Here is a 14,171-nt window from a genome sequence, read left to right on the forward strand (position 1 = left end):
TGTGGACAGTCCTGGGCTTGTATTTTGATGTTAATTCCACTCCTGGGAGGGACTGCAGACAAGATGTTAATCACATATACAAGTGCCTTGTGAACCTTTTCCCCACCTTAACTTTTCAAATAAAGGCTAGAGCCAATGACTGGGCAGGAGGAAGAAGGAGGAGCTGAGAGGCTGGGGAAGGAGAAAAGGATCTATGGGAAGGGGGAGGAGCTATGGAGGACAGATGGAGAGGATGGAGAGAAACTTGTGGCCTGGAGAAACTGCAAGTTATGTGGGATAACATAGATGGGAATAGAGTAGTGTAGTGGGAGATCCGCCCACTGTAGGCTTGTAGCTTGTACTGATATTGATTGAGTTGAGATTTCTTTTACTGGGCGACTGGGTTGGAAAAATAAAGCAACAGTTTTCTTTTTAGTGTAGCTTTGTATTTACCACATGATCTTGGTGTGTTTATCTCTGAGGCCTATCTTTAAACTGAGAATGTTAGGCTGCCTTTCTATTTTAGAGGTATTAAATTGTTTTGGCTTGCCTCTTTTGCTTTATTTTTTATTCAATTTTATTGCCCTTTAAAGAGGCAACAATTTAACTACCTTAAATATGCAAAAGAGGTTAATATTGGTGTTTTATCCCAAGGGTTTTCAAACAGAGTCACCTGAGAGATTTGAAGTCATTGCTACCCAGGCGATGCCATTTAGGGAATCTGCTTAATGTCTGAGCTGTGGCCTAGGCAGTAGTATATTTTAAAGTCCCCCAGGTAATGCATTATGAAGATTTTCCTATGGTGTCATCCAATTCCAAGGGAAGTTGCCTCTTATTTGTTGCTAACAAAATTCTGAAATGCATATTTATGACATTTCTGCAAAATATGCATTATCTGACCCCCAAATACCTCACATTTCTCTAAACATTCGCATACAGGCCATATTTCTATGGTTTTTAGAACCAAGCATTGTTTAGAGATGGACTTTTGCAGTTGAATCCTTTGATAGAGTTCAGAGTTTTAGGCAGACCAAGTTACAGCTTTCCTTCCTTCCTTCCTTCCTTCCTTCCTTCCTTCCTTCCTTCCTTCCTTCCTTCCTTCCTTCCTTCCTTCCTTCTTTCCTTCCTTCCTTCTCTCTCTGTCTCTTTCTGTATGTGTTTATCTCTCTCTGTCTTTCTCTGTATATATGTCTCTCTGTTTCTCTGTGTATCTCTGTCTTTGTCTTTCTCTCTGTGTGTGCGCGCGTGCATGCACACACACGTGTATACACACACACATACACGCACACACACACACACACACACACACACACACACACACACACGCATGCAAGCATGCATGCATATTGCTGGAGAGTGAACCCATAGCATATTTCATGCTAGGCACATGCTCTGCCCCTGCTCTGGGTCCTGAGCCCTCACATCACAGCTGTGACTCTGGTATTTTGTGTTAGTTTCCTTTCTCTGCTTCACCAGCACACTCCTTAGCTTCTCCACAGGTTTACTCTTTACTTGGTGAAGATGTCAGTGATCACATGATAGAAATATCCATGGATGAAATGCAGATGATGCTAGCCTGGGAGGCAGAGTTATTTGCATACGTTAAGACTAATAATCAACAAAAATGTCCTTTAATCTGTTAATATTCAAGCCATCATCTCTAGATTATGAACACTAACACCAGCCAAGAACTTGTCAGAAATGCAAATTATAATAGAAATGCTATTTCTCTAGGTTTGCTAAGCCAGAAATTTAAGGATAGGGTGAGGCAGGACTAAGAAATCTGTATTTCAATAAATTCTCCAAGCAGTTCAAGATTTCCACATTTATTTTCATTAAGAAAATTGAACATTCCCATCAATAACCAGCTAAGCAGTGATGGAAGAGTGGCAGAGCCACTCAATCTCTGCAAAGCCCAGGGATCTCAGAAGACTGGATCGAGAGGTTGTGAGAGCCAAGGGTTGGGGAGGACCTTGGTGAAACAGTCTGGACTTGACAGGGTCGCTGCAGGCATGAATGGGAAGCAAATGCTGATACATGCACAAGACCCCAACAAGAACAATCTGAAAAATATTCCAACATAAGATGGGGATGAGGCCACATGACCCCCACTCCTAGATTAGTAGGTGCAGACAGTTGATGTTTTCAGGTAGCAGGAGAGTTGGCTTTCTGAAGAGGGTGTGGTTTCTGGTAGGTAAACTATACTCCTGTGGGTGGCCCCACACCTAGGAATATGTGGGTAGCACAAATACGAATTTGTTGGATGTTTAAAAACAAGAGAAGCGGGTGGAGAGTTAGAAGGAGGTAGGGAAGTGAGGATGATGTGGAGGAGTTAGGAAGAAGTGTTGGGTTATGAATATGCTCAGTCTATCTTGCATGCATGTGTGCAATTCTCAATAAATTAATAAAAATATTATAGTAAGATGAGCAGTTCACCCAAATCTCAAAGGGGGAATAGAGTGCTCATCTGTAGCATCGGCAGCTCCTCCTCACCTATGGGGACATTTCCAAATCCACCTAGTGGGGATTTGCTACAGACAGCAGCAAACATCATGTATGCTATACCTTTCCATATAAACCATGATAGATTTTTACCTTTTTTCCCCCCTGGAAAGCACCTTGCAAATTGTCCTTCTGCACGCTAATGGCTGACATCATTATTCTTGTGCTCTGAGATGTTATTAAGGAAAGTAAAAGCTCCTTGATCACGAGCACCGGGACAGCAGGGGAGCAGATCGTTCAATGAGGTGCCTGGTAGCTGCAGAACATGGTGACGATGTCGATGCGCTAGTGAGATGGCGTGAGACTTCTTCACGGCATGCAGAAGACTTACAGTTTACCACTTGGATTTTCCATTCAATTGTTTGGACCAAGCTGATGCCAGGTATCTGAAACTGAAGGGTAGAAACCCTGACAATGGTGGATTATTGTGCTGCGGTTGTAGCTTGGTATGCTAATTCACTCTGATCACTACCCCAGCACTCGGGCTAATCTTCATATTATGACGCTTTTCTTGAAATTGAAATTTAGCTCTTGATTCAAGCCAAATGGGTGTGTGGAAGCCAGAACTTGGAGTAAATCGCCTAAATGGCCTGTGGATTTGTTCCAAATTATTCACATCCAAACCTCCTGCACAGAAACAGTTACCCAGCCCTTCTAAAGTGAGACAAGGAGCCAACTCTTTTGTTTCTTTTCTCTGCTGACTGTAATTTCTGAGACAGAAGTAATAGAATTCTCTTGGTTGTCTTTAAATTATGCTCATTGGGTGTGTGCCCCATGGACAATGGTGCCTGAGTGCTATCCTCTGAGTTGTGACAGTGTGTAGCAAACTTCCTTTTGTAAAATCCTTCTAGAAAAAATAAATCTGGGGCTGGAAAAACCATTTGGTGGCTACTTCCCTTTGTATTTGAATTGATAAAACATTCTCTTTCTGTTGCATTTACTGTTTTCTAAGCTCCTTTTCTTATATCTGTATATATATATATATATATATATATAAACACACACATATATCTGTATATATATAAACACACACATATATATGTATATATAAACACACACATATATGTATATATATAAACACACACATATATATGTATATATATAAACACACACATATATATGTATATATATATAAACACACACATATATATGTATATATATATAAACACACACATATATATGTATATATATAAACACACACATATATGTATATATATAAACACACACATATATATGTATATATATATAAACACGAACATATATATGTATATATATAAACACACACATATATATGTATATATATATAAACACACACATATATATGTATATATATAAACACACACATATATATGTATACACATACATATATATGTATATATGTGTGTGTATGCATATATATATATATATATATATATATATATATATATATATATAATTTCCCCTCCCTCTTCTCCACCCAGTCCTATGTCAGGCCACCCTCCCAAGGACATCAACCAGCCATGGTATATCAAGTTGCAGTAAGACTAGGCTCCTCCTCTCCTGCTGAGGCTAGACAAGGCATCCCAGTAGGAGGAAAGGGCCCTAAAGGCAGGCAGCAGCGTCAGTCTAAGCTCTGCAAATGCACTAGCAGAAGAACAAGGAGAAAGAAGACAAACCAGTCCTGAAGGTTTTAGACAAAATCTAGTCTCATGTGTGAAATAGCACATTTAGATGTAAGGAAAAATAAACTGCGCATTTGTATGAACATGAGTAGGACCATAGGGTTGTTGGCCACTTGCCAGGACATAGAACTGTAGTGAGGTCAGGATAGGAAGGGAGGTGTGCGTATCATCTTCCCATACCGACTCCACCAAGCAGTAACAAGCACATTGATGTATCTGGGTTACTAAACATCTTGTACCACTATTGGGGAAAGCAAATTTTTCTTCAAATATGTATTTATCATCACTGTATAAGCAAACACTAGGTCAAGGGCCAGGAAGTCCCGTGGATGCTGCCAACCTCACGCTGGAAAGTTTCTTGGGCCTAGAGTGTTCTCCAACGTCATTACTTACCTATTCAGCTTTGATTTTCAATGTAGCATGATGTTCAACAATGTACTTTGGCAGTTCAACTTTCTAAGTATCCAGAAGGCCTGGCTATGTATCTGCATATTCTAGTTCCTTTCTCTGGTAAGTGTGTGTGTGTGTGTGTGTGTGTGTGTGTGTGTGTGTTCAGAACAGAAGATTGTTACCTATACCTCCCAAGTGCTCATAACCAAGTGATGCTCTTGGATTCCAGATGTTTCTGCAGACAAAGTAGAATGCAAGCAGATGCGCCTCTGGGGCCAGAGCTCAGCTATTGCTCCTGCACAGTGCAATTCTGCCCAGATGACGGGCAGTCTTATCTTTCTCTTCTTCCCCATGGCTCCAGGCCCAGGTCTTCTAAGGCTGACCTATGCAGTAACCTGTCAGACTGTCTTAGTCTCACTGTGTGCACTCTCGCCCACTGGTTTCCTGTTTGCAATCCCTTGCTCTCCTTCGTCGATCGCTTTTGTAGATACTAAGGATCTCCGGGAATGCTCAACACTGTTGTATCAGACCAAACGTGCTTGTCAGCATCCAGTTCTTTCAGGTTCAGTGCTTTTTACACAAGTAAGAGCCATTACCCCTTTCCCCCTTCCTGCTACTTTGCTTTCAGCATGACTGGAACTGGTGGGGATTTAGGTACTGACTTAGTTCAAATTATCCCTAGGTGCTCAGTTCTAAATGGGATTTCTTCATTAGCACCCAACCCTCAGGCTCTGGGATCTATGTGAAAGGGAGGCAGAAAGATTGTAAGAGCCAGAGGTGGTGGATGAATCCAAGGAAACTGTCTTCCAGACACCAGAGCTAATGCGGGTGATCTCATAGAGTGAGTGGCAGCGTGCACTGGGTTCAAGCCAGGCAAAGTCTAGCACTGAGTCAGGAAGTGGACTTGCATTCCCACCGTGACCAAGAAGCCATTGCACTCGATAGCCGTTGGCAAAGGGAAAATCAGTTTGGTATAATGGAATGTCACTGGGTGCATCAACCACCCTCAGGGGTGGGCCCTCTGCTCACAAGTAGTTAGCCACACAAGATAAACCCACAGTATTCATACAGGTGCTTTGTCTCGCTTCTCATTGTTTAGGCCTTTTTTTTTTTTTTTTGCCTGTTTTGATTTTTGATTTCATGTTTTGTTTGTTTTGTTTTCTGAGTTGGGGGAATAAAATCAAGTGGGTTGGGAGGTAAATCAAGAATCTGGAAGGAGTTACAGGAAAAAGCATGCTCAAAATACATTGTATGCAAGAAAATTTTAATTAAAACTTGCTTAAGTTGTTTTTTATTGTGAAATGTGCTTCTTTCTCTGTCAACTGTGCTTGATAATTTTCCTGGATATAGTAGTCTGGCTGGCATCTGTGGTCTGTCAGGGCTTGTAGAACATCTGTATAGGCCCTGCTGGTTTTCAGAGTCTCCACTGAAGTCAGGTATCATTCTGATGGTCCTGCCTCTATATGTGACTTAATATTTCTCCCATGCAGCTTTTAATATTTTTCTTGGTTCTTTTGTTCATTTGTTGTTTTATTATATGTTGTAGCAAGTTTCTTTTCTGGTCTTGTCTATCTAGTGTTCTCTTGTTTCTTGCACCTTGATGGCATTTCTTTCTTTAGACTGGAGAAAATTTCTTCTATTATTTCATTAAAAATACTTTCTGTGACTTCGACCTAGGTTTCTTCTCCTGCCCCTATATCTATTATTCGTACGTTTAGTCCTTTCATAGTATCCGGGATTTTCTTGATGTTTTGTGCCTGGGATTTTTTTTTTTTTGATTTAACATTTTCTTTGACTGAGCTGTCCATTTTCTTCTTTGTGTTACGGAATTGAAATTTTCTCTTCCACATCTCAATCTGTTGGTGGAACTGGCGCCAGAGGTTCTTTTTCATCCCTTAAGGTTTTCATCCTCAGTTTTATTTCACTTTAGGTTTTCTTTAGTGATTCCATTTCCTTGCTAAATTCTGCTTTCATATCTTGAATTGTTTCATTCACCCATTTGTGTTTTCAGGGTCTTCGCTAACACATTAGCCATATATTCTTTAAGGTCCTTGAGTATACTCACCGAGCTTCTTGTCTTCTGCTTCAGCTAAATTGCTTTCCTTGGGTGCCTGTTGCAATAGGGTTGCTGGCTTCCGAGGAGGTGTTTTGTGCCAGGATCTAGGTATTTGGACTTATGCCATTTGAGTTGTTTCTTGCTGTAGGTACCTGTTCTCATTTTTGTTCCATGGATGATCAGATCTTTGGTTTCTGTCGCCTGCTCTGGCTCCTATCCGAGTGTGGTGGCTGTGGAGTCCATGATGCTTAATGGTGCCACCAAGGAATGAAAGAAAGGCTAAAGGAGCCGGTGGGGAAAGGACTAGGGACTGTGCCAGCAGGCAGGGTTCTGAGCAGATGAAGATAGGCTTGGATGAGTGACTTCTGTGGGCAGGCTGTCGCAGGACTAACAGTAAATTTGGACAGACACCCAATGGAAGAAAGGGAAAATAAGAAAGGTCACCTACCCAGCCCCAGCCTTCTGTGGCCACTGGGGGTCTCTGGCAGAGAGGGGTTTTGTGGGTCAGGAAGTGTTAAAGGAATGGAGATAGGATAGAAAGAAAGGGTGAAAAAGGCAGTGGGAAAGAATTAGGGGGATCTGGTTCTGCACCAAGAGGCTGAGTGACTGAAAATATTTCTATTAATTGCTTCCATGCCTTGCCAGCTGTGGTAATATAAAAATTCTTTGTGGTAAGTCATTGGCTTAGTCACGTTAACATGAGATGTTAACCATTCTTTCTTTTTCATATCGTAGGCTTGATATAGTAGCAACATCAAGTTTTTATGTCTATTTTGAGACATGAAACAGACCCAAGAATCTTCAGCAGAATAATTGGCCTGTTGAAGTGTTGGGCCTGTGAGTTATTTAATGGTCTGCATATTATCTGAAAAGCTACTTTCCAGTATACAGTTAGCATAGAGTATACTTTATGTATGACAAGAATACTACACACTTGAAAGAAACACCTCAGGACTTTACATTTTCATGCTAGATTCTGTGCCCTTCCCACTTTCTAGCACACAATGCCATCTCTTATCCTTCTTGTCATACATAAGACATGAAATGCTACTTCCTCTGTCTCTGCCAATGTAGACAGAGGTATTGGCTTAAGATACATCTTTGTACTCATAGAGGAAAGTGAGTATTTTCAAAGAACTAAGAGAAAATGAGAGAGAAATTTGGCATCATTTCCATGGCAGATCCAAGATGGGAAACACAGGAGATGCTCAGTGATCAAGACACCCCAGGATCGTGAATACCAAGGTCTACATCAGAACACCTGCTACCCACAACTCTTCTGGGCTGTGTACTTCACTTCTTTGGGATTTGTTTTGAGGAGATACATATGAAAGTCTTTGTGTCTTAGTCAGGGTCTCTATTCCTGCACAAAACATAATGGCCAGGAAGCAAGTTGGGGAGGGAAAGGTTTATTGAGCTTACACTTCCACACTGCAGTTCATCACCAAAGGAAGTCAGGACTGGAACTCAAGCAGGTCAGGAAGCAGGAGCTGATGCAGAGGCCATGGAGGGATGTTACTTACTAGATTGCTTCCCCTGGCTTGCTCAACTTGCTCTCTTATAGAACCCAGGACTGCCAGCCCAGGGATGGCACCATCCACAAGGGGCCCTCCCCCCCTTGATCACTAATTGAGAAAATGCCACACAGCTGGAGCTCATGGAGGCACTTCCTCAACTGAAGCTCCTTTCTCTGTGATGACCTCAGTTAGTGTCAATTTGACACACAAAACCAGCCTGTACAAGCTCAAGCCAGACAAAAGTCTCCACTCACAGAGAAGTAAGTGTGATGTATTACCCTTAGCTAAGGCACTATTGGCTACTAATAGCTGTTGGGACAGAGACTGCCTCTGGCAGGTTGGCAGTGATTTAATGGAAAACCACATATCGAAGCATATATGACTGGTACCAACTGCATTTAATCAGTTTAAATAAAAAGAAAAGGATACAAAGTTGAGCAGAGAGAGAAAGAAGGCATGCATGTGATCAAAATACATTGAACAAAATTCTCAACCTAATAGTAGGTGGAGGTGGGCTTGGAAGAGGGGCCAAACCACAGATGGAGCGACCATTCCAGGACAACGCCTCTGAAACACTGACCGTGAGTAGATGCTAGGTGCACTAGTTAGCTTCGGATTGGGAGATTTGTGTGCTATCCGACACTCCCCAAATATATTTTCTATTTATCTGTCCTACAAAACTCCTTAGAGTGACAAAATCCATTTCTAAAATAGGAGCAGGAGGCCAAATCATGCATTTAATTAGAGAGTTGCCAGGGCCTGGACCTCTGGCATCGCACACCTACACATGAGATAGACAAAGTGTACTGGCTGGTTTTGTGTGTCAACTTGACACAAACTGAGGTTATCTCAACTGCTATGCTGTGTCTGAAAAATAGTGCTTATTTGTCATCATCCAATACCTCTGGCTTTTAAAAAATATTTCTGTCCCTTCTTCTGCAGTGATCCTTGAGCCTTGAGGGGAGGGAGTTTGACATAACTGTCCTGTATTCTCATACATAACTGATTTGTGTATCCTCAATCCTCATCAGATATGATCCTTTTATAGTAGATGGTGATTGTCCTACTTAGAGTTACTAGTTTAACTCAAGTTTAAGAGAAAAGTATTTATTAGGTTTATACTTCCATGTCACTCACTGTTCATCCTCAAAGGATGAAATCCAGGCAGAAACTCAAGCAGGGCAGGGTCGTGGAGGCAGGAGCTGATGCAGAGGCCTGAAGGAGTGGTGCTTACTGACTTGCTCTTTATGTCTACCTCAGCCTGATTTCTTCTAGAACCCAGGACCATAAGCTCAGGGTTGCCGTTGCCCACAGGGGCTGGACCCTTCTCTAGTAATCACGATTAAGGAAATGCTCTACAGCCCTGCTCCAGCATAGTCTTGTGGATACATTTTGGTAACTGAGGTTCCTTTCCTGATTATGACTCTATCATGTGTCACGTTGATGTGGAAACCCAGCCAGTACAGTGACTAACATAAAGATGCATTGGTGGCTATTTTTTGTTTTTCAACTTGACTATACCTGGAATTAACTAAAAGCTCAATCAGTTGGGGATACCTGTGGTTTACTTAACTGGGACATTTCCATAAGAAGACCCACCCTAAATCTGGAATTTCTCTTGTCACCCTATGTAAAGGACATGGAAGAAGGAAACTCTTGTCTTTCTTTTGCTTGCCCTCACTCTCCCTGGCAAGTTTATTACTTCATTTACATTAGAGCTGATTTCTTTGGTATTCTGACTTGTACTGAAGACTCACTGAGACATCCAGCCTCATGGACTGAACAACTACTTGATTCTTGACCTCTCAGTTGAGCAGCAGCCATAGTTGGAATATTCAGAATGCAGCCTGTAAGCCATTGTAATAAATTCCAGGTTGTGGGAAAACTCTGCTAGCTAAGTTGAAGTCCACCTTTATTAACTGGATAGCCTTTTGGGGCTCCATGTGTAATGGAGGATTCCCATCGTTATCAGGGCTTCTCCTCTGATCTTTTCTGAGGAATTCAAACCCTCACCCCCAAACACACACACACACACACACACACACACACACACACACACACACCCTTACCTACAGAATGCCACATAGCTTCAGTTAAATTACAGGTTCAACTTCCTTTCTCCTGATAAGAACCTGTTCACCTAGCACCTGAGATTCCTGAAATGCTTTCCCATGCTTAAAAGGCATTTCGGTACCCTAAGCCTTCAGCCAGTTCTCTTTGCCCATCCTGGATGTTCCTGCCCTGTAGATTCCAAATTATATAAGCCTTGAATCACCCCAAGTGACACCGAGCTGACTCCCCAAAGCTGGTCCTGATGCATATATTCACACTGTACATACTCCCAGGGCTTCTGGACCCCCATTGTCATCTCTGCTCCCCTTGCCCTTGTGGACTGTATTGGTAGATGATCCCCGAGGGCAGGAAGAGCGACACCATATGTATTCATTCTGTCAGCTCTGCTCCTCTACAGAACCCTACTACAGACCTATTGTCTCTGGCCTGCCAGACCCCCAGGAAATGACACTGAGAACTTTTATTAATTCTGAAAGCATGGCCGTAGCTTCCTTAGGCTTGTCCCAATTAGCTCTTCCACTTAAGTTGATCCACACTTATCTGTCCTGTGGCTCTTTATCTCCTGAGTAGGGACACTTGCTTCTTGCTCTGTGTCTGACTAGCAAATCTCCAGCCTCAGACTCTTTCTCAGAGTTCCTAACACTTCCGGGAAGTCCCAGCTATCCTTTCCTGCGTTGCTAAAGGCCTTCATGCTATTTATTAAACCAATCAGAAGGTGATGGATAAGATGTTTACAAAACACTGAGACAGGTGATGCTTTATAAAAATAGCAATACCAAAGTCTAGCCTGTAATTAGATCTCTGCTGGTACAGAAATCAGCTTTAGAATAACACAAAGACAAGTTTTACACAGTACATAAAAAGATCTCTTCAACGCAGACCTACAACTGTTCAAAGTATAGAGAGTGAGAGGCTGCAAAATGTTTCCTTTTCTGTACTAAGGATTTCAGTTTACATTTTAACACAATGGGAATTGGGCATAAGGGATAGACTCTTTCCTGTCTGAATATATCATTTACTGTCAACGAGACCTTCTATTTCATGATTTAAGCCTCCTCCATCTCCCACAACTTTTCCTTTATTTGACATGCCGAGACTCACTTTGAACCAGCCCTTGGCATCCATTAACAACAAGTCATCAGTTTAAGAGAAATCAAGTCGGGTGGTCTGTGGATAGGAGTCTCTTTAGAACTGCCCTGGTGCTTTGGGGGAATAAGATGAAGTCACAAGTCAAATTCAACATGGTAATTTAAACTTCATCTCATCCATAGGAAGTACCAGGGTTAGACTGCCAAGGGCTTGTGTCTGGAAATTCAGTTCTCCTCCTATGGCCTGTGAAAATGCCTATGGTAAGAGTTCTGAGGTTTTACTGAACTCTACTTATTCATTAACAAATATTTAAGGAGCAGACACTAGGAATGATCTGGGGAGATAGGGTTTTTGATCTCTTAGAACCTCTGCAATTGCTCTGTACCTCCTTGGATTTCTGTAGAAGGAAGACGGCCCACCCCACTCAGTGCGGGCTTAATGTTATGAGACATTAGGTTGTCAGTTTCATTCTGAGTTGTGCTGATTCTATTCCTGTTTTTACTGGCTTGTTTTCCTCAGCCATTTTTTCTTTTTCTTTTTCTTTTCCTTATTTTCTTTTCCAAGGTCTCAGTGCCATTTGTAACTTGCATCAGGTTAGCATTCAACTAATACACGCCATGACATCACTGACCTCAACCATTTCTAACACATATAGTGCCACAATACTCAGTTAAACAAACATATGCTTTGTAAAACACATCTCAGGCTGGTGCAATGTTCAGCAGGTAAACTGTTCGCCCTGTAGACCTGATGACTTGGAAGCCACGTATGTAAAGGTGGAAGGAGAGAATTGATTCACAAAGTTGTCTTCTGTCCTCCACCTGAATAAAAACTTTGCAATGAGTTGATAAATTAAATGTAAAAGTAAATGACATTGGTCAATATTTGGTTTTGGTGGTGTGGTTTAAGGATGAAGAGTAGATTGTCATGACCACATTTTTCTCTTGTGGCTGTGTCATTATTATGCGATGATATGGATAAACATTCTTCAAAATAAATTAGTTGAAAATTCTTCTCATCTTAGCCTCATTAAATTAAAAAACAAAACAAAGCAAACAAAAAACAAAAAACAAAGTCTTTGCAGGGAATCCATTTGCCAGAGTCTTCCTATGTTGGCTGTTCTGCACTTAAGCAGTAGGTTTAAAGTTTTGAGTGCCAGCATGTGTTATTGTCCTACAAAAACACCCATGATTAAAGCTTAATAAAGTAGGAAAGGCATTGAGGAAGAGCTAGAGCCAGCATCTTGTGCATTTGAACCTGTCTGTTCTGCCGGTGACCCAGAGAGTAAAGGCCTTTGTCAGCTGATCCCATAGCTGGCCAGTGCTGACAGACAGATGCCTTGTGCTGAGTTTGGTGGGAATGCCCCCGACACACAAGTCAGCACGGTGGCACACAACTCCTGTGGGGTCCTGTGATTTTCTTTCTTTCTTCTTCTTCTTCTTTTTTCCCCATTGCTTGGAGCTGCAAAAATGCATCTTATTGTAAACACCATACACATTTTAAGACTATAAATTATTTTGTTTTGAGAAGGTGTATTTTAAAACTACTTGGACACATATTTTCCAATGATGATAATTAGCTGATTAATAATATCACAGCCATCAAAAAAGATAGCATGTTTTCAAAACCATGCAACAATAGAACACCTAATTATTGGAACACCTAATAATTATAACCTTTAGATGCAAAGGAAGAAATGTTTTCAACTGTAAACACAAATACGGAAAACCAAACAGAACTGCGTTGGCCTAATGTTCCCTGCTTCTATGGCTAGGAAGCCAGGAAGCAGCTGCTCTGTATGAAGAATTGTTTTAAGGTCACAAAGACCTTTTTCTAATACTGCCATTTTCAAAAGCCTAAGGTCTACAAATTTTGAGAATTTTCCTCCCAACAAATTGTGTTTTGTTAGAATCATTACATTTTGGCTGCCAAACATGAGAGCTACCAGGTAGCAAGTGTGATCAAATGCAAAGATGGAGCCTCAGCACAACATCACTGTAATCTCCCTTAAAACCAAAGAGCCTTCCACAGGCCATAGGGGCATAGAGACACCTTCACAAGGACCAAGGAGTGTGATTTCTTTGAGTGTGAAAGCCTTGCAAATGGCCCAGAGAACTACCACCACATCTCAGAGGGTCTAGAATTCAGGGACTGCCTACACAGAAAGTAAAGCAATCATGAGTGTATAGCCATCTTTGACACGTCTAGATGTTAAGAAGCTTTTACTGCCATTCCATGTCCGAAATGCCTTTCTAAGAACATGAAGAACCAAGCTTTATTTGTCTAGTAGATACAAATAAACTCTTTGACATTGTAAAAAGAAACTTGGTGGGGCTTCCTGTACATTTGTTGTAATTGGTAATCATCTAAGGATGTTTGTCTCAACAATGGGACTTTTGCTGTTGTTGTTGTCCTTGGTGAGAGGGTGCAATTTTTAAGCAGGTTGAATGTAGATGGCAAAAAAAGCCAGCTTGAAAGATTAAATTGTTATAAAATTCGTAAAATTATTATGAAAATGTGAAGTTCCAGTTTCCTTGTGAGATGGCTGGTTTTACAAGGTGCACAAAGAGACCAGAGAAATAGTTTTTCCTCTCTTTTAATTGCACTGTCTCTGAGAATTAGTCCCAGGTCTTGGGAAGTGTAGGATACAATAGCTATCTACTGAACACAGTGTGTGGCATATGTGTAAATCCTAAAGAGACTCACTTGGAATTCTTGCCCCAACTGCACTATGGTTTTTCAGTCTTGTAGCTGCTATGTGAACACACACCCCTTCCACCTGACTTTATAGCTGGAGTCTGATGTACTGCTATCTAATTTATTTGGGGAAATTTCCTGGCAATATTCTTTTTAAGACTCAGGCTTAGAGAACAGTCCTCTGAGTGGACAGAGGAAAGATACTCG

General features: G+C 41.4%; 1 non-coding gene across 1 annotated transcript; it reads right to left on the minus strand.

Annotated features, from left to right (window-relative positions):
• Positions 1-11,828: 11,828 nt before the first annotated feature.
• LOC127683870 (small nucleolar RNA SNORD45) lies at positions 11,829-11,899 on the minus strand. The gene has a single exon (XR_007977657.1). It is a non-coding gene; the product is annotated as a small nucleolar RNA SNORD45 (small nucleolar RNA).
• Between the last annotated feature and the right edge of the window lie 2,272 nt (positions 11,900-14,171).

Source organism: Apodemus sylvaticus, chromosome 4, assembly GCF_947179515.1.
Source record: "Apodemus sylvaticus chromosome 4, mApoSyl1.1, whole genome shotgun sequence".
Classification (NCBI taxonomy): domain Eukaryota; kingdom Metazoa; phylum Chordata; class Mammalia; order Rodentia; family Muridae; genus Apodemus; species Apodemus sylvaticus.